Below are 22,472 nucleotides of genomic sequence, written 5' to 3'. Positions count from 1 at the left end.
ACAACAGGTCAAAAATCGAAAAACACAAAATTTTACAACAAAAAAAAATCGAAAAACACAGAAAAATCAGCACAATCCCAATTCATCTATGGCCTCCATGATGTTTAAATTCAAGACAACCCACAGAAATACTAGGCCCATGCAAGACTCACTACCCCTGGCATAAATAAAGGTTGAAAAGTAGGCAAAATGGTTGGAGGCCTAACAACAAAGCCTGCATTCAAAATGGCCACTTGCCTGCCAGCACATGGCCAGTGCCTGTAGCTGCACTCAAAATGGCCACCAGCCACATGGCATGTCCCTCCCCATGAACACCCCCAAAAATCGAAAAACACTGCAAAATCAGCACAATCCTATTCCATCCATGGCCTCCATGATGTTTAAATTCAAGACAGCCCACAGAAAGACTAGGCCCATGCTAGACTCAAATACCCCTGGTGAAAAGGCCCCAACAACAGGTCAAAAATCGAAAAACACAAAATTTTACAAAAAAAAAAAATCGAAAAACACAGAAAAATCAGCACAATCCCAATTCATCTATGGCCTCCATGATGTTTAAATTCAAGACAACCCACAGAAATACTAGGCCCATGCAAGACTCACTACCCCTGGCATAAATAAAGGTTGAAAAGTAGGCAAAATGGTTGGAGGCCTAACAACAAAGCCTGCATTCAAAATGGCCACTTGCCTGCCAGCACATGGCAAGTGCCTGTAGCTGCACTCAAAATGGCCACCAGCCACATGGCATGTCCCTCCCCATGAACACCCCCAAAAATCGAAAAACACTGCAAAATCAGCACAATCCCATTCCATCCATGGCCTCCATGATGTTTAAATTCAAGACAACCCACAGAAATACTAGGCCCATGCAAGACTCACTACCCCTGGCATAAATAAAGGTTGAAAAGTAGGCAAAATGGTTGGAGGCCTAACAACAAAGCCTGCATTCAAAATGGCCACTTGCCTGCCAGCACATGGCCAGTGCCTGTAGCTGCACTCAAAATGGCCACCAGCCACATGGCATGTCCCTCCCCATGAACACCCCCAAAAATCGAAAAACACTGCAAAATCAGCACAATCCCATTCCATCCATGATGTTTAAATTCAAGACAGCCCACAGAAAGACTAGGCCCATGCTAGACTCAAATACCCCTGGTGAAAAGGCCCCAACAACAGGTCAAAAATCGAAAAACACAAAATTTTACAAAAAAAAAAAATCGAAAAACACAGAAAAATCAGCACAATCCCAATTCATCTATGGCCTCCATGATGTTTAAATTCAAGACAACCCACAGAAATACTAGGCCCATGCAAGACTCACTACCCCTGGCATAAATAAAGGTTGAAAAGTAGGCAAAATGGTTGGAGGCCTAACAACAAAGCCTGCATTCAAAATGGCCACTTGCCTGCCAGCACATGGCAAGTGCCTGTAGCTGCACTCAAAATGGCCACCAGCCACATGGCATGTCCCTCCCCATGAACACCCCCAAAAATCGAAAAACACTGCAAAATCAGCACAATCCCATTCCATCCATGGCCTCCATGATGTTTAAATTCAAGACAACCCACAGAAATACTAGGCCCATGCAAGACTCACTACCCCTGGCATAAATAAAGGTTGAAAAGTAGGCAAAATGGTTGGAGGCCTAACAACAAAGCCTGCATTCAAAATGGCCACTTGCCTGCCAGCACATGGCCAGTGCCTGTAGCTGCACTCAAAATGGCCACCAGCCACATGGCATGTCCCTCCCCATGAACACCCCCAAAAATCGAAAAACACTGCAAAATCAGCACAATCCCATTCCATCCATGATGTTTAAATTCAAGACAGCCCACAGAAAGACTAGGCCCCATGCACCACTCACTACCCCTGGTCAAGGCCCCAACAACAGGTCAAAAATCGAAAAACACAAAATTTTACAACAAAAAAAAAATCGAAAAACACAGAAAAATCAGCACAATCCCAATTCATCTATGGCCTCCATGATGTTTAAATTCAAGACAACCCACAGAAATACTAGGCCCATGCAAGACTCACTACCCCTGGCATAAATAAAGGTTGAAAAGTAGGCAAAATGGTTGGAGGCCTAACAACAAAGCCTGCATTCAAAATGGCCACTTGCCTGCCAGCACATGGCCAGTGCCTGTAGCTGCACTCAAAATGGCCACCAGCCACATGGCATGTCCCTCCCCATGAACACCCCCAAAAATCGAAAAACACTGCAAAATCAGCACAATCCTATTCCATCCATGGCCTCCATGATGTTTAAATTCAAGACAGCCCACAGAAAGACTAGGCCCATGCTAGACTCAAATACCCCTGGTGAAAAGGCCCCAACAACAGGTCAAAAATCGAAAAACACAAAATTTTACAAAAAAAAAAAATCGAAAAACACAGAAAAATCAGCACAATCCCAATTCATCTATGGCCTCCATGATGTTTAAATTCAAGACAACCCACAGAAATACTAGGCCCATGCAAGACTCACTACCCCTGGCATAAATAAAGGTTGAAAAGTAGGCAAAATGGTTGGAGGCCTAACAACAAAGCCTGCATTCAAAATGGCCACTTGCCTGCCAGCACATGGCAAGTGCCTGTAGCTGCACTCAAAATGGCCACCAGCCACATGGCATGTCCCTCCCCATGAACACCCCCAAAAATCGAAAAACACTGCAAAATCAGCACAATCCCATTCCATCCATGGCCTCCATGATGTTTAAATTCAAGACAACCCACAGAAATACTAGGCCCATGCAAGACTCACTACCCCTGGCATAAATAAAGGTTGAAAAGTAGGCAAAATGGTTGGAGGCCTAACAACAAAGCCTGCATTCAAAATGGCCACTTGCCTGCCAGCACATGGCCAGTGCCTGTAGCTGCACTCAAAATGGCCACCAGCCACATGGCATGTCCCTCCCCATGAACACCCCCAAAAATCGAAAAACACTGCAAAATCAGCACAATCCCATTCCATCCATGATGTTTAAATTCAAGACAGCCCACAGAAAGACTAGGCCCCATGCACCACTCACTACCCCTGGTCAAGGCCCCAACAACAGGTCAAAAATCGAAAAACACAAAATTTTACAAAAAAAAAAAATCGAAAAACACAGAAAAATCAGCACAATCCCAATTCATCTATGGCCTCCATGATGTTTAAATTCAAGACAACCCACAGAAAGAATCAGTCCACCCACCACTGAGTACCCCTGGGAAAAGGCCCCAAAACAGCCCAAAAATCGAAAATCCCAAAATTTTAGTTGCAGCAACTGTAATGCCCCAAACAAACTTACTTGTAAAATTTCTAATCCAACAGTGATCCAAAGAAAGTCAAAAAGGCCTCAAATCCAAAGATCCAGCAGCATCCACAAAAGGTAATCCTTCCAGGTCCACATCCGAATGAAAAGTGACCAGGAGATGGACAAAGCACTGGGAGGAGCCTGCTGAACAGGAACAGGAAGTTGAAGACTATGGGGCACTTCCTTCCTCCCACCCCCCTGCCCCCCTCCCCAAAATGGACTCCTCGCTAAAAAAGTGCAGGCAAATGTCAAACTAAGGAGTTATTCACATAAAAATCATCATTTCTAGAAGGTTTATGCTGCTTGCTGGTGGATTTCTTGTGCAGAATTGCAAATTTATATTTTCGCGCGCCGCATCTCAAATCTCGCAATTGCGAAGTACCGCGAGACGTGATCTCGTCGTACTCGCGTTGACAAACTATCGCTGGCAAGCCGCGATGACGTAATCGCGCTCGCCAATTCCCGCGGGATCACACAGCAAGATCCAAAATGGCGCAGCACTCGCAAACTATCGAAAAAAACAACTCGGCAAACGATGATAAACGCCGCGCGCCGCAAAAATTGTATCACCAACGCCGCGCGCCGCCCAAAAAATCCGCTGCGTGCGAATTTGCGGATTTTGCGGGAAATCCGCAAATCTCGCGGATTGCGGATTTCCCGAAAATCCGCAAAATCCGCGAGCGGAACGGATTTTCCGCCCACGCTTAGGGTGTACGCAGTTTCGCTGTGCTAAACTAAACCGTTCGTCTGTTTCGTGGGTTTATCTATCTGTACCCACGGGCTCCATCTTAGATACGGCATCCATTTTGTTTCTTGCCCTCAAGTAGCTAGCGAACGGACGCTGTCCGCTTCGCGACCCTGGGATTCCCAAACTCTTGCGGAAGACACGTTTCCTTTGAAAGTGTCTTTATGATGAGGGGGATGATACTGTAAGGCAGATGGCCCCGCTCGAGGCTCATCCTGCCGTGTCGGTCTATTGTCTCAGCCGTGCATCTCATTAGGCGCGTCTCTTTGATGCTTGCAACTCGTGTTTCCCGACACCACCCCTTCTACACCCTTTCCGATCTCCCCACTGTTTCTGCCTTCCTCTGCACCTGTCCCTGTTCCTTCTTCGATCTGTTTACTGCCAATTGGAATGTACTAATGGTGGGAAGATGGGTTTTTACAGTTGGGAACCACCAAATGTTTCCGTACTTATGTTCCGGGCCCTGAAAGCATGAAAGCAACCTCCTTGTGGTTTATGATGGGAACCAAGTTGTAAACCTTTGTGTATCATGTTAACCTATGAGAGAAATGTGTATAAAAGGAGCGACCCACAGTAGCAATTTGAAGCAGGCTCCGCGAACCTACATGCTATGTACTTCTCGTGACTTCTGTGTTCCCTGCAGTAATAAACCTCGAATCTTTGACGCCGAAGGAAGTGTCCCGTGTCTCTGTCATTTGTACGCCGGAACAGGTTACCCACGAAGGTTTCAGGTGTTGTCCCCTGGCACCGCTGGGTCTTAAGAAAACCCAGTCCTTCACGGGGGTCGAGGATGTCCAGGAGTCGGTCACGCGCTGTCCCACGCAGGCTTCTCGCTGTTGGCGGTATCGGCGACCTGATCGGAGCAAACAGGCCTTGGCTAATGCAAGCCACGCAGGAATCGAAAAATGCTTAACACTCGGACCAGCAAGGTCAGAGAGAGGGCTCCTTTTCACAGGAGCTTGGGCAAGTCTGGAGCAACCAGACCCGCTGTGTAGTTAGTCGGTTTCGTCGCCAAGATGGCCGCTGACCACGTGGCTAGTGGCCGGGATGGCGCGTCGAGTGGCACAATGCAAAAGGGCCCCACGCAGATCGTGGAGATGCTGGGGGGCTGATCTTCAGTGCAAGGGCTGCTCGATGGTGGGGGTTCTCAGTCCCCAAAGCACAATGTCGAGGATACCTCAGAAGCTGCGCAGTCAGCTTTTCGAGTGTCTTCCAAGAGGTCCGGTCCCACGTCACTCGGTGCCTCCACGGGTCCCTTCTTTGCAGGGACTGTGGATCGGGCTCTGAGAGGTCTGGGAGTCTGGTTCTTGTCGGGCTCTGGGCTCGGGCTCCGGCGGGAGGCGGCGGCAAAGCAGACGTCGAGTTGCTGGTTGGTGCCTGTGTTCACAGGGTGGCCACTCCTAGGCCACAAGGGAGATTCTCTTCAGTCTTCTGAGCAGCAGAATGTCGAAGTCCAGTCTTCTTCTTTGTTTAAAGTTGATTCAGGATGATCTGCTGTGCAATGGCACTGCTCCCACTCTTATTCCCAATCTGAGGGGTGGATCACCTACTAGGTCCCTCCTCTGGGAGGAACGAGGAAGGGGGGCGGTTACACCCCCTTTCCTTTGTCCAGCTCCTCGCCAGCCCTGGGTCTGGAAAGTCCCAGGACCGGTTTGGACTGGCCTATGCACGGGGACACCTTGTGTGCCCCGGGCATGTCTGATTCTATTCAGCCCTGTCCTACCCAATACACAAAACCCTGTCTGGGGTGGTGCTCGCACCTCCCAAGGCAGGAAACCCTTTGTCCAGGCCACCATCTGCCAAGTTTCGGTCAGCAGCAGGAGGCCAGACTCGTGTCTGTGGTGGCAGCATCCATTTTGTGATGCTGAGGCTCTGGTTACCTTTAACCGGGGTTAAGGCTACACACATGTCGTGTCCCTCTAGAAGGGTGGAATGCTATCCCCGTCGACAGAACTGCCGAGGGGATAGTATTCCAATTCGTATGACACCTTACTCGACATGTTTTGATAAAGCCAAACCAAAGATAGCATTTAACCGCGAGGATTATAATGCACTTAAGAGTATATGGTATGGCAATATCCCGGAACAGCTTAGGGAGTGGTTCCCGACAGCTGCAGACAGGCTCAGCTCATGCAAGAGCACCATCTCACATATTTCCAAGCACTCTGCCTCCAGGATTGATGAGGCCTTCCATAGGAGTGGCTGATAGGAACATATGTGTCCAGTTTAGGGTTAGGCACAGGCATACTGTACCTAAGTAAGAGGTGATTACACCAACTTACCCCAGCTGAGTGATCAGCCAGTTGTGTCAAATATGGAGGCCAGGCCAGGGGTGGCATAATACATGCTGCAGCCCCTGGTAGGCCTTGGAAACACCTATGCCCTGGGTACCTAGGGTACACTGTTACAGGGGCCAATAAGGTGAACCAGTTCCAATTCGTAATGCACCTAAAGTGCATTGGCAGTAATTTAGAGAGAGAACAGCAGGCTGTGGGTCTGATTAGCAGGCCCACAGCCACATTAAGTCATAAACCAGTGAAGCAAAAAGCAAAAATTTGGGGTGACCATGGGATAGCAGACCCTACTCTCCTACAGTGTGGCTGCCATTTTCCCACCAAAGGTGGCTTCCTATTTGAAGCTCGTGTTTTGAGCTCCTACACTGAGTAGCTTCCTACAAGGGGGGTGTGACATCTCTTCCTGCAGCGGGCTGTTATTGTTTCCAAGCCCAGTAGCCATTCACCCTAATCCCCAGGCAGGCAGAAAGCTGTTCGTGGGCCAGTGCCCTTGTGACGCTATCAGTAGCGGCTCCTGGAGGGAGTGCTGTGGGGTGGTGAGGCAGGCGAGGGAGGGGCAGGGTGGGGTTAGTAAACTCCGGCAAACGGCTTACCGGAGTTATGTACATAAATAAATCAATAAAACGAATTACATTGCGCGAGTTGCAATGCCATTTGCGTTGCAGCGCACAATGTCATTCGTTTTATTTATTTATTTATGTTCATAACTCCGTTCGGCCGTATGCTGGAGTTTACTAACCCCCACCCTGTCCCTCCCACGCCCCGCCTCACCACCCTGCAGCACTCCGTCTATGAGCCGCTACTGGAGGCTACTGGACCAACTGGGACACAGAATGGCAACTTTCTAAAGGTCACCTTAATTTAATAGTGAAATTAAATTCAACCTGGGATTAAGATATGGTTAATTTGATACATTACATTAACCATTTGGGTAATCCCATTCAGAAGTTAGCCAGTAACCCTGTATTAGCCAATAGAGCTACAAAGTTTTGCACAGCAAAATGACAATTTGGAGGTTTTGCTGCTAAGACATATATGAGTATATATGTCCTACTTATTAATATACAGCTCCTTACCATAGGGCTCTCTAGGCCTTCCTTAGGGTAAACTTACATATATTGTTCAGGGAAGTGGTGGTTTTGCCATTGGTTTGAATGGCAAAGTCGAACAGGCAGTGTAACACTGCCCTTCCAGTCTGCAGTAATGCAAACAAAGTATACCTGCATTAATTTGGGTCAAAACGTCGACACTCCTTTCCTTTTCCAGCCTCTGTCTTGATATATCATTTATGATTCTGTTTCTATGAGGCATGAGTTTATTGAAGTAATTATTTTATGAATTGCTATTTTTAGTTTGTCATAATCAATTATTAGTAATTTTTATTGAGGTCATAATGACCAGTGTTCCACCATTTGTATAGTTTCCTCACTTTCCACTCACTACCTTCCCTTCCCTTTCCTTCAGGGGCATTAAGTATTAATGTATTTTATGAATTTTGTTCTACTGTACACGTTGTGATTGAAAACAATGTTGTGATATTCTTCTTTTGAATGTATTCAAGATAATATCTATTGATAGTACTTGGGACCACTTTGTTTGCATTACTTACTCACCCAGGTCCCAGTGACTTATTGGGTTAACCCGTGTTTTTACAGCACTTCCAGTCTGCAGTGGCAGACTGGGAGCCATTTTACACTTTGGTACACACAGAGTGGCACAATCCGTGCTGCAGCCGTCGGTGGACATTCTGCCTTACCTGCCCTTTGTACCCTGGGTACCATATGCTGGGCACATACAAGTAAGTCTGTACTCGTCAATTGGGGATAACCAAGTCGGCATACTCTTTGTATGCGGTAAGAACACTGGCACTGAGGTCTAAATAGTAGGCCTCCATGCACTCTCATATTGATAAAACCAACAGTATCAGTCCAAAATGTGGGGGTAAACATGCAAAAAGAGGCATTTCCTAACACACACAAATGTAAGCACTCACACTTTTGACAAATTAATCAATTGAGGCACTAAAGTGACTAGCAAAAGAAGACGCAATGTGGAGAAGTAACTGAGCCAGGATTACAGCAAAGGGGATACTTTATGTGAACTGCATGGGTGCAGTATAACTATGCATCAAGATTTGCATTGAACAAAGAGCGCAAATCACATCTACAACAACCAAGAAATGTAAAATTACATCATGTACACTGATCTGTCTGAGCAATGTCGTTTTTGTACTAGCTGCTATGTGAAAAATTCGGGTGGGGCAAAAGAGCAAAGGTATAAACCTACTGCATCACAGCGATCTGCCTTGCCTTAAGTCACCACTTTAACAAATAATTAAACAAATCCTTATCTAGTATGCTCCATCTACGGTCCACGCCTTGCATGCTCCGGAATGTGGAGTGATTTTATTTTTCCTAAAACGTGCTCTGTGAAATGAATAGCAGCCTGTTAAAGTCCAATACTGGTTAAGACTGCTTTCTTGGGCTCTCGCCTAAACATATTTTTGAAGACATTTCACCACAAGAAAATGTTTTTGCATCCTGCCGAACGGTTTTCTGTTTCTGTTTTCTGTGATTGGGTGTTCTAGTGCTGTAATATTGTTTAGTACACCCAGGAGTACTCAGGTATCACAAAAAATAAAAATTTAACACGAGTGCCTTTGAGTTTAACTTCTGAGTATCTGTCTATTTGCAAGACATTGGTGACTCAGTAGCTCATACTAAAGGCGAGGAGCCAATAATGAGCCAAAGAGGAGAAAGCTGGGGCCTCATTTATGAGGCTGTGCGTCACTTTTACGCCGCAGGTGCGTCACTTTTTGTGACGCACCAGTGGCGTAAAAAATGCGCCTTGTTGCGCCATATTTACAAAGTGACGCATCTAGGTAGATGCGTCACTTTGTAAACCCCTGCGCCACATTATACCTGCACCAGGTATAATGTATGCAAGGGGGGCGTATTGACGCAAGGAAGGGTCGTAGAAGTGACGCAGTGAAATCTATGAGATTTCACTGCCTCACTTTTAGGACGTCGTTGCGTCAAAATCTTGCGCCTGCCTCACAGCAGGCGTAAGACTGACGCAGGCCCTTTCACATGGGGCTTGCCCCATGTGAAAGGACGCATTGCTGGAGTTGCGTCACTTTTGTGACACACTCCAGCAATGCGTCACGTTTGCGCTTACAGATACGTCAGAAATACTGACGTATCTGTAACTCCTTGCGACATGATGCATCATACATTAAATATGATGCATCAGGAATGTCGCAAGGAGTGCGCACTGAGAAGTGACGCATCGCCTCTTTCACGCAGCGATGCGTCGTTTCTCATAAATGAGGCCCCAGGGGCAGCGGCGTCCTAAAAGTGACGCACTGAAATCTCATAGATTTCACTGTGTCACTTCTACAACCCTTCCTTGCAGAATCACTGAATCTCCCTTCGCCCAAATAAGTATATCATTATTTGTAAAATCCTCACTTGATGTACAAGATCTTGAAACCCTCTTTCATAATGCACAGCGCCCCCTAGGTTCAAGCTATAAAAAATATCAGTACATACAAAGCCAACAAACCTTGAGTTGGAGATTTGTTAGGGCAACTTATGTGTGTGAGTTTTGGATTAGCATTGGTCCGATTATGATAGCACAACATATTTACCATGTGTTGGAGGCGTGGCCTTTGCTCCAGTCTCCATACTTATACGTCATTTTGATCTGTTACCGATTGTGACAGAAATGTGCGGTGTGGTGTTAGTAAAGTGCATACGGTGTGATAATCTTTTAAATTCTGAATAAATGCTCAATTAAAATCATTAAAATAAGCGAAAGTGAATAAAAATGACTTACGTAAAGATAAGACTACCAAGAAATGGCAAAAATAAATTAATCACTGCCAGTCAAAATTCATGGGTTAACTTTAGGCAGTAATATTCACGGTGCTAAATATTTTCCGGTAGTTGCAAAGATCTGCACATTCACCAAGACCCTCGGTAACAAGTTTGAAAAACTTGGCATTTCGAATCCAGCAAACGTAAAAACAATCTACTCAAAGATGGTTCTGATTCCTATTAAATGGAATAAAAATCTCAATAAGTAATTGCTTTCTTTGCTTACACTAGGAAAGGTAAAGAAGCTAATTGTCTCCTCCTACTCCCTCAGAATCTATGGTTAAATACACAGGGCGATATTTACAACAGAATGTTAGAGCGTGGTGTTACGCCAAAATTGGTAACCCCACGCTCTGACATTTTTAAAACTCAGGGATGCGCCGTATTTACAAAAATACGTTGCGCCCCTGTGTTTCCCCAAGCATTGGTGCTAATAAAGCTGCCTAGTGCCAGCGCAGGCAGCCTTGCGCCATGTTGCAATGGTGCCTGTGCTGCAGGGGCGATTGTTTATGTGCAGTAAGGGACACCTTCCTGCACGTAAACAATCTTGAAAGGCGATTTGTTCTTTCTATGTGTGCTTCTGCAGCACACATGCAAAGAGCAAAAAACGAGGAGAACGTAATAATTTCTCCTTGTTTTGCCAGTCTAGACAGGTATTCCCAGTTCTTGTTTTAGGATTTGGTGCTGTCCCAGCCCTGTAAATATGGGGCAGCGCCAAAAAGCAATGGGTGTTGCGGTGGAACGCACCGAGCAATACCCATTGAATGCATAGGCAATAGCAAAACAAATACTAACAGATAATCAATATGGATTGTCATTTCTCCTGGTGACAAAAGTCTAGCAGGAAAGTGATCAAAGGAAACATTACTTTTTAAAATACAACCCTATTTTCTTAAAAGAAAACTGTCTGAATTTAAAGAAACGTTTCTTTATTGAGAGACACTAACAGACATTCTGGGGGGTATATGTACAAGCCCCTATCGCCACGGGAACATCACTTTTCACCTTATTTACAAGGCAGTATTAAGCCACTTAATGTGGCATTACGCTGCCTTGTAAATAAGGCCCCCTTTCATGCTATGCTTAGCGTGAAAGGGGTGGCCAATGGGTGTTGCTGTGGAAATTCCATCGAAAAACCAATTGATTCTAACACTGTCTCCTATTTACGAGGGAGGTGTAAATAGGAGGCAGCGCCAAAATTAAGACCAGGGCAAACCTGGTCTTACCCTGGCGCAATGAGGAGAACATTTTAATTTCTCCTAGTCTTTGCTGTTTTCATGTATGCTGCATTGTGCAGCACACATGAAAACAGCAAAAGGCCAATGATTATTAATGGACAGGAAGGTCCCCCTTCCTGCACGTAAACAAGCATTTTAAAAAAAACACGCTGTTTTGCAACTTCTTTAAGTGCAGCATTAACCCCTTCCATGCTGCTGTCGGCCATTGGCCGACGGCAGCACTACCTCGCTGGTGCTGCCGTCAGCCAATGGCCGACGCGGCCCCGCCCGTTTTTTAAAACGGCCGCACTGCCGCGAAATCGCGGAAGCAGCCAACGGGTTAAGCAGCACACATAGAAGTTACCAAGCAGCCTTTAAAGATTTTTTATGTGCAGGAAGGTTGACCTTCCTGTACATAACCATTCTTCTACTGAACACAGACACCCTTGCCCTATGGAGCAAGGCTGCCTGCATTCACGCTAGGCTGATAAACTTCGCACCAGCGCAGGGGGAAACGCAGGCCTGCAACATATTCTTGTAAATATGGTGCAGCCCTGCGTTTCAGAAGTGGTGGAGCTTGTTGTTGAGCCAAGGAGGCTAATGACATGCTCCACCACTTCTTTGTACATATGCTCCTTGGTGTCCTGACCCCAGTAGGCCACCATCTCTGTGATTGCGTTCAATCGGAGTGAATTGCAATTTGAGACATACCTCATGATTATTAATTAAGTAGGTCAGATTGCGATCTATTCCAAATCCTTTTTTTTTGCAAACTGAGAAAGTCTTAGATAGGTTGGTTCACAAACAAAATTTATAGTTGCAAAAATACTAGGTTCAAATTGTGACCTGTATTTGCAACCAGTACGTCAGTACATCATGCCCTACTTACAGTGCATTTCCTAAAAGTGGAGAAAGATACCGAAAGTAGAAGAGTTTGGGACAATTTTCACAAAGTCTAATGAGAGTGAAGAAATATATAAAAATGTTGGTTACCAAAGACGTTTAAGGACATTCATTGAATAAAGACCAGTGCATTATATGCTTTCATTAAAAGGGAGCACAAAAATCCACTCCAAATTCAGAAGAACTTGGATCATTAACTATATATTTAACATACAGTAAATGTTGACTGCATCAAAAACTTGGACTCAATACAACAGTCAGTGTATCACCAATGACACCATTCTCCACAGCTTGGCTGTGTGCATGAGATTCCACGTCCATCAGATCACGCAGTCCAATATGAATCTTGATAGATGCAAGTTGTAAGAAAAAAGGGCCAGCCACTCAAGACACACTGCAAAAGATGGGCAGACTTCTCAGTAGGTTTCATTGCTGGAAAAGGGCCTTCGAGAATGCAGATAGGGGGCATATGAGTCCCTATATCCTTTTAGCCCCACTATGCCAAGATGCACAAATGGGATTGGCAGCCTTGTAGAAAAGGGCAAGGGCTGGTGTCCAATAGAGATACTGGGCTATAAGCCAAGATATGTACAATATGGCCACTCACCAGGAAGATAACCCCCGGAAGAATTGTGCTGCCCTATGTTTTGTGACCTCCTTCACCAAAGACAGCAAGTTGTATGACAGGTGATAAAAAGTGTCATGCGGCCAACAAGGATAAGGAACTGCAGCAGATCCCTCTATTTCTGTCTGTGCAAAACCTTTGCTACCTATTAGTGAGCATAAGTGACCTCACTTGTGATGCAGGTCAGAGATGATTCCAAGGAGAAATCACCCTTAACATCATTACTCATGGAGAACTTATCAAGGGGTGGCAGGGACATCTAACAAAACAAACCTGGTGGCAGTTAAGAACAAGATCCATAGAGATATGCTAGTAAAAAGAGTAGGATTGTTTGTCTTGTGACAGAGTAAAATAGATTGTGAATCATTTTGAAAGCACCACCACGCCCGGCCCACTATTAACTGCTGAGCAATTCCTATAATTGTTCACTGTAATAGGCAAATGGTAAACTGGGATGGCCTCCTTGACTAACATTTTTTTCAAAAGAAAATGAACAGGCTGCCTAACTGACTATCTCACTACAATAATACAAATAACAATGTAAAACTGTTACAAGATTTTACCATGTTATACATGGCTGCTACCTGGGGGTGATCTGGGAAGTGTACAAAATAATATTCAAAGATGGCAGCCCACCACTTTTAGTTTTGCCAACGCCTGCTACACAATTTTGCAAACATTAGCAAGGCATTGGCAGTCCTAAGGTGAGGCAGGGACTTGAGATAAAGGTGGAGGGCAGAAAGGTTGGGATGGGTTTGAAAGTTTCAAAGAATGCAGAGAGGTGGAGGGTAGAGCATGGGATAGAGGGAGACACTGAGCATTAGTAATGTTCGGTGATTTTGGAGGTAGGGGGTGGAGGGTGCCAGAGAGCATAAGATATAGAGGTAGTGCGGGCATTGCAAGGATTACTGGCAGCAGCAGCTCCTCTGCTACGGTGGAGTTGCATTGCCCCGCCTATTATGAGTGCACCAGGCACATTTCATTGACCCCTTCCACGGCTCCCGGCCATCCGAGGTCACAGTGGGCGTTTGTGAAGGACAGCTGGGGGCTGTCGGAACACCACCCACTCAGTAAATCACCAGCACAAGGCGGATTTTGCACTGCGGTCAAGGTGTTAAGGAAATGGTAATACATATAATTGTATTAATGTGTCCCAGGCTGGTGCTGTTACAGTGCGAGGACAGGAGGCGGGGCTGATTAGTGCAATTGCACTATAACTTTCACTCCTGCCTTTGCTCAAGTCAGATTAGCTGGCGGTATAGAGTCGACCAATCCAATATGTGCACTTGAGAGCCTGCAATCCCAGGGCTGAGAAACAGCCATGGGGTTGCAGCTGCATGACCCTAGCCTCAAAATGACCGCAGGGTTAGCCTGTTCCAACCAATCAGCTCCGCCATTGGTTGGTTTGACGTTGTACAAGGGAAGAAGTTTCTCCCTTTCTGCCCTAGTCCGAGGAGAGCAGTAGGCCATCAGGACGAAGGAGTTCTTATTCAGAGCCTGTGTGCCACCATATATGGTGAGAGTTTGGGCATCGTGCCCCACTATAATGTACCAAGCACTGCTGGCCTCTGCTGGAGTGTGTTCTTGATCCCCAGAAGGTACCTCCCCAGCTCCTGGCCCATTGGCTACCATCATGTGAGCTCCTCCTGTGAAAGAATGTGAAATCCTGAAGTTTTGGGCTGTTGGCGACAGTGACCGTGAACTGGCCCATTCCTGCTAAGAAGCTGCAGCTGGCGACAATTGCCAACATAAAGTTTCGGTGAACCTGACTGTTCATGCTAAAGCAGTCACCAGCAATGATAAGCAACACAAAATATGCACTTAGCTCTACAGAGAGAACCTGTGGTTACCACCAACGCAAAGCTAGAGTAAAAATCATCTGTGATGCTCGACAGGATTTTCACGCTATAGCGATGAGCATGCGTGACACCAGGCCTGCTCTTCACACTACAGCAACGACCGTCTGCAACGCTCTCCCTGCTCCTTGTGGCCTCCTCCCACCGCAAACGGAACTCTTTATGCCCAACTTTGAGAAGGTCAGTTTTCAGCTAAACGAACCTTGTCCCTGTATCTGGCCTGAATCTGCCAGCCTGAACTTGTGACTTTCCCCGATCTAGCTTGACCAGGTGACCGCTAATGGTGATTTGTGCTTTTAGGCTCAATAGCTACCTAAGAATTTAAACTATAATATCTATGCTTCTACCGAATTCTATTTTGTAATTCTGGTGTCTTTTTATTTATTAAAATGTACTCTATTTTTCTAAAATGGTTTGGGATTTTTCTTGTGTCATTTTTTTACTTTACTACTGTTTGTGTGCTAAATAAATACTTGAACTTTGCCTCTGAAGCCTGACAGCTTTGGGCCTAGCTAGCAGAGGGTTAAGGACAGGCAGTGTTTAATTTAATGACTTTTGTGGTTCACCCTGGCCAGCATTGTGGTTGTTGCCTGAGTTGTGCTACCATGCCCCTCAACCAATAAGCTGATTTCTTACAGTAAGGAAAATGCATTCCCTGAGCAGTTCCGATAGCCACTTATATGTCATAAAACGCGCAAAAAAATGAATAACTGTCAAACCCCCGGGAGAACTTTGTGGATCAAAGTTCATGAATGTGGATGCGAGTTCGTTCAGATTGAACAATACCAAACGTGCCCGGGAGGGGGATGAAATGCTTCTGGAAAGTAAGAACAAACCGCACCTTCCTCATAGTGAAGCTGCAGAGGAAATGAGACGGTATAGTACACTGCTGTGTCTGTCTGTGCTAAATTAAAAAATATGGTTTTAGGTTTTTTTAAATCTAAAAACAGGAAAGTACATTTGTTTATAAGTTTGCTCCTATTTATACAGTGCTCACGTATAACTTATTTCTTCTTCTTCTTGGATTCTTTATTCGATGATTAAAAATCACCATAAAAGCACAAACATACAACATTGTTTTTTAAAAAGAGAACAATTAAATTAGCGTACGAATCCCAAACTTAATACAATCAAATCACTGAATAATAAAGTGACATAAGTGATCATTAATCAGGTCACTAAATATTAAAAAAAATATCATTTGTGATCATTAGAACCTATCACTAAGAAATTACATTCCACCCCCTCACCTAGTTGCCCTTAATCGAACCGCCACTTTAATGAAATTAATAATACAACACAGTGTAAGAGGGTCAGTCACTTGTTGAAGATAGACCAGGGCCTCTTGAGCACATTTCATGTTAGCTGGTTTTAAAATATCAACCAAGAATCTACGCCTAGGCATTGAATAAAATGGACATAACAATACAAAATGAAGGGAATCCTGCGGAGACCTATTGTCGCAGCTGCAGGTTCCCTTCTGCTCAATTTTGGTGGAAAACCCTAGTGGTGATGCCAATAAATAAGGTAATAAATTGAGCCTAAAACGGCACATTAAAAACCTGTCCTGCGCATTGTGCATTAGGTATAAATATGGCTCCATTCCGTCTGAAATTTTAACAAGGTTATAAGCACACACCGTGGTTTTAGCCCTTTCTAACTCTATTCTCTGTGTCACTTTATGTGCCAAGAACGCTTTTTTTACAATCATTTTATGCTGGGGGATAATCGTTGCCGGTTCAGCAAAGAGATTCCCGAAGCCCAGATTTTCTAGTGCGTTCATAACATAACTGAGCCACGGGATTCACATCCATTTATCTCTACTCAGGCAGTCATTCAGGATTTCCCTAGTTAAGGTCGCCTCAGGATTGACCCAAATTTTTAGCCAAGCTAAAATTGGCCTGACCTTTACCAGATCTTCAAGGTAGGGTATCCCTAACTTCCTGTGTGCGATTACTGCAGCCAGACTTTGTGGGGCTTTCAGAACGTAAATATTTGTTCTCCTCCAGTTGCAGTTGGCATATATTCACGAAGCCCCATACCTCTGCCCCGTAAATGACTTTAGAGCAACACATAGATTTATACAGGTTCAACACCTGTTCTGGACACCATCTCCCCAACCTGCGCCCATAACCTGCAATTGCGCCATTAGTAACATTCATCTTACGGCAACGTTCCTCCACCAGACAAATAAAGTTTAGTGACCCATCAGATAGTAGGCCTAGATACAAGAATGATTTGACTTTCTCTAGTTTGTGGCTCGAATCATGAAGGTGCATTTAGTGCAGGATTTATTGCCAGCTAACAGCACATAGGATTTACCCAAATTAACAGACAGGTCTAATGAGCCCATAAAAGATACAAAACCGTCAATTAAAATCTGTAGACTCTTTGGTGCACGTGCGAGGAGGACCGCATCGTCTGCGTAAAGTAACACAGGAACATGACGCGACCCTACTCGCGGGCAATCAGACCTCAACTGTAGGAGGTACTGCTCCAAATTATTAATGTAGAGTGAGAATAAAAAAGGAGCCGGGATACATCCTTGGCGTAACCCACTTCTGCAGGGGAATGAGTCAGTGCGTCCACCCTCCATATTGTACCTAACTTGTGCAGACGTACAACTATGCAGCTCTCTTAAGATATTAATGAGCCCGACCTCTATCCCCATTCTAATCATCATGTCCCAAAGCTTGTCCCTATTTACATGATCAAAAGCGGCTGCCAAATCCCCCCTTACCCCCGGAGCGACACTCTTTCGGACTCCTGTTGCATGGGGCCGGAGAACTTTGTGGATCAAAGTTCATGAAGGTGGTTTCGAGTTCGTTCAGATTGAACAATACCAAACGTGCCCGGGAGGGGGATGAAATGCTACTTGAAAGAGGTCTGGAAAGTATAAGAACAAACCGCACCTTCCTCATAGTGAAGCTGCAGAGGAAATGAGACGGTTTAGTACACTGCTGTGTCTGTCTGTGCTAAACTTAAAAATATGGTCTTAGGTTTTTTAAAATCTAAAAACAGGAAAGTACATTTGTTTATAAGTTTGCTCCTGTTTATACGGTGCTCGCGTATAACTTATTTAAAGAGCATCTCGAAAGTTGAAGTAATGTTTTTTACTGTGACTTTGCCTGTCCCAACCTGGTTCGGAGCTCTTGTGATCCCACTATACATGCGGCTGCCCGAGGCCACGCAGTGGCCATTAGGAGGGCGGCCTCCTAGTCACAGTGGGCCTCCCCCGCCCCCTTCCAGCACCCTCTCCTCCCCGGGGCAGGAGAAATCCCAAAGGGAGCGTAGGAGGAGCTGGTGTTCACTTCCAGTGCGGCAGCCAGGGCGAGGGGTACTTAAGTCCCCCTCGCCATTTTACATGCCTCTTTGCCGCACCGGACGCGTTGTGGTGACCTTGCCAGCGGGGACACACATTTTTGTGGACCCGCTTTCCGTGCGTGGGATTACCTCTCATACCTCCGTTTGGATTCGAGGTTAGTGTTTGCCCATGCCTACCCTGGCGGGTCGCCGGGTGTTATTGTTAGGCCTAATGCTACTTTGGGCCTAGAGGCTGGGCGAGGGACGGAGGTCCGGTCGGGTGTTTGCCCGCTGGGGCATCGCGTTATCCCTGGTATCCACGTGCATTACCTCCAATTCCCCCCCCCAGGCGATCTCCGTTATATGCAGGGGGGGTGGCCCCGTCTTAGTGGTCCTCCAAGCGTGGAGGGTTGTCTTCAGGGGATCGTATCGACTTGTCCAGGGTGGCGTTGTGAGGTGAGGTTGTCCTCCTACTGACGTTAAGCAGTGCCTGCTTGGCCGATCTTGTGGAGTACGCAGGGCTCCGTGGGTGTATTGTTAGCACATGCCCGCGAGGTCGTTCCCCCACCTCCCCTTCCCCGGGGATCCCTCCAACGCCTTGGACTTCGGTTTGACCCCTGCACTCCGTGCTTACTAAGAGTAATGGATATTCCAGGAGCATCTGGTGGGTGCAAAGTCTCCCTTCCTCCTTCCACTATTAGGCACTCGATGCCTCTTGTGCCCGGCGGCAACCGGAGGTGAAGAGCTGGGCGGGGGGAGTAGCACAAGACAATGGGAACCCGGACCGTGGCGTAGCGATCCCTTTCCTGTCGCTGCCCGACACCGTCCCTGCTTAGCATTAGACTAGCTCCTCCATGCCAGAGTGGCCTGATCTTGCCCCGACTACCGACCAGATCCAGAATGCTGCGGGTGATTTCAGTCCCCACTGGTTCTCCTGGGTGCGCTCAGGGTGAGGAGTATAAACGGATTAGGGGAACAATTATTCCTAAGCCAGGTCCCTCCCTTGCAGAGGTCCTTGGGATTCAGGGCAGAGGGTAGCGACCCCGTCGCAGGTCTTTGGGCAGCCTTCTAGCAGAAGGGCTCCGCCCCGTCCTCTGTCCTCCTGCTATGCTGCACAGGTTCGAGTGCTGGTGCTGTTCTCCCGCCTTTGCAGGGGTAAGCCCTTGGCAAGGCCTCGGCCCGCTGGGTGGGTAATCGTGGGGTCAACGACCCTATGTGCCCTTACGCTGAGGCTCCGTGGTCGGGGGTTGGGTGAGAGAGGCGCACGTAGGCTTACCGATGCTTTTCCCCTCTGGTTATCGGTTCTTTTGGGAGGTAGTGCAAGCACTGTTGCTATGAAAGTGTGCTCAGTTGCAAACTGCCCAATTACCCTGCTCGGAGAACTCCTTCCTCGCATCAGTGTCATGTGAGCCCCTGAGCAATGCAGGGTGCCTTTAAGCTATTTTACTGTGCAGCGCACCCAAGTTACCAGTATGTCTGCAGGTTTTTCGTTCTCTCTTCAGGCACTTGCGTAGGTTCTAGCGAGTAGTTATTAGGGGAAGCAGAGTGTCCCTCAATGTAATGCCCTTCAGTGTGGACGACGATTCGTCAGTTCCCGCTCTCCTTGCCGTACCCGCAGTTAGCCGTGAGATACTGACTCGGACAATTCTGAGTTTAAGGTGATCTAGGCATAGGGGTGGTAGGGGCGTGTCCGGCCCAGTGTGGGAGCAGCGTTAAAGCCATGCGTGTCATTCCGGGACTGGGGCTTTAATTTTTTCAGGCGCGAGCTGAGGAACATCAATGGAGTTATAGTGGGGTCTGGGCAGGGGCGGATTGGCAATGCGGGCATTCGGGCATCGGCAGAAGGGCCGGTATCTACTTGCCCTCAGTGGGCTGTTTTTTTTTCTCCCCTTTCCCAGCCGCACAGTGAAGCTGCATTAATGTCTCTGTCTCTGTCTCCGTGATCTCTGTGGACTAGGAAAGGGGAGAAAAAAAACGGCCCGCAGAGGGCACGGAGACAGAGACAGAGAAATTAATGCAGCTTCACTGTGCAGTGATTATCCGCTGTGGCCTCTCCTTCACCCCCTGCCCAGCAAAGCAATCAGGCTGAGGGCGGCTGGGGAGGGGGTGATTGTTTGCAAAAATCGGCCTCCCTAGGGGCCAGGTGTTGCTCAGGCCTTTGAGCCATTTTCACCTCGGCCCCCCTGGGGCCCACGCAGCACATAAACAGTGTTAGTTTTTTTTTTTATTTAATGCAATTTTATATAGCGCAAACTTTACCAGAAGGTGTCAGAGCGCTTTACATAAGAATCAGTTGCGAAACATAAGGATTTAGGATTACATGCGTAACATAAAAGATAAAAGCAGAAAAAATTGCAAATGTACAAGATGTAAAGTCACACAAGGAAGAGATACAAACAGAAAGAAAAATTGCAAATGTACAGTAGTAAAGTCACTCAAGGAAGAGAAACAAATGGATATACTCTAAGAGTTACATAGGAATGGTAGAGAGTACAAAGGTCTACTACATATACTAGTGATTAGAGTTATCTCTAGATACCTAAGGAAGGGATACAAATGGATATACTCTAAGAGTCACATAGGAATGGTAGATACTACAAAGGTCTACTTCATATACTAGTGATTAGAGTTCTTTATATACATATATATACACACATAGTAGATTTTCTCAGGCAGAGTTCCATTAAGTGGGGTTGGAGGGGGGATGCAGTCACAGCACCAAGGGAGGGTGGGAGGGATACAAGGGTATGGAGAAAAGGTAAAACAGAAAAGGGAAGAAACATTTGAGGATCGTCAAGGGGGAAATGAGGGAGAAGGGTACAAGACGAGGGAATGGACAAGATGGCGGATCGGGGTCCAGAGAAAAACGGCCGAGGGAATAGTGGGCGAGGAAGAATGGGTTTCGCTGTGGAGGCCAGGTGATCTTTGCAACTTGCACCATCTTCACCTCAGCCTCCCCCTGGCTACCATGGATGACCCAGCAGCTGTGTTTTGTGCTCCCCTGCCAGGACATTGCCCTGAGGCTTGGAGTGCTGGGTAGGGCTGATTAATTTACTAATTGCAGGGGCCTCACTGCTGTTCATGTGCTTCTGAGCTGAAGGTCTGGGGAGGGCTGAGTAGGTTAGTAATAGAAGGGGCTTCGCTGTTTATTAGGTGCTCCTTCCCTGAAGGTCTCAAATAATTTTGTGACCAAAAGGGGCCTTGCTGTGTTTTTTAGTTGCTCAGCATGGAGCCATTGTCAACTTTGCCCTGTGTCCTGTGCAAGAACACTATCCTCTCACTTTAATTCATTTCTGTGCCAAACATCTTAAGGATTTTTGGGGCCCTCGGCCAAACATATTTTTGGGCCCCTGTTCGGAACACATTTTAATTTATAATCCAAATTCTGATCTTTGATGCCCTCTTTCAGCTGGTCACTGGACAGTGCACTACCATACTTGTCCAAATTCCTAATGTATTTACATCTAATATTCAAGGACAATGACGTATGTAACCAAATAGTGTTTCATGAAAGGGCACGCCCCTTGAATGTGGGCCTCGCCCCTTAATTGTGGGCCACGCCCCTTGAATGTGGGCCACTTTTTTCGTCGGTGCCCGGGCCAAATTGTGATCCCAATCCAACCCTGGGTCTGGGTCGGACCCCGTTACCTCCGGGGCCATGACGGAGACCTGGGTGTCCTGCGCTCACAGTGCACTTTGCAAGTCCTTTCACGGCGTGTTCGCTACCCGACCCCCAGGGGGTGCTGGTGCAGGTTATATTGTCTATTATGGCAGCACCACCAGAACCGCTTTTCTTTCATGCCCGTAGTTTTCCCATTCTGGTATAAACATGTGTTCCAGTCTATAATCATACACAATCTTAAATAACCAGGCGCATTCTTAACAGACAGGACCCCTTTTTATTGGCGGGTAACCCCCCCCCCCCCCCCCCCCCCCCCCCCACCGTGTAGTACTCCTGTAATTTCACCCTGCTACGTCCACAGCCTCTGTGGGGCAGAGTACCACAGTTGCAAGGGTATTTTAGCTGTGGACTGAAAGGTGGGTGTGGAGGGTTTGGTCTGGCACAGAACGATCTTTTTACATAGATCCTTCAAAGTCACAGTACCCTGTAAAGTACTGTTTACAACTGAATGTCTTGTTACAGGGTCTTCCTCGAAGATCTTAAAAAAGTAGATATGTTTTTCCTTCTTACATAGTTTTACCTCATAGGCCCTCATCGTGAGGTGGCAGGATTTTGGTGCAGTGATACTAGGGAGCTGGAATCTTGCAGCCTGATTCATGAAGTTAAATTGCGCCCGCAATCGCTGCGAAAATGCAAATGCGGGCGCAATTTCCGTAATCGGCATTCAAC

Source organism: Lissotriton vulgaris, chromosome 12, assembly GCF_964263255.1.
Source record: "Lissotriton vulgaris chromosome 12, aLisVul1.2, whole genome shotgun sequence".
Classification (NCBI taxonomy): domain Eukaryota; kingdom Metazoa; phylum Chordata; class Amphibia; order Caudata; family Salamandridae; genus Lissotriton; species Lissotriton vulgaris.
The sequence above is the reverse complement of the archived record's forward strand: the minus strand, read 5'-3'. Positions refer to the sequence as shown.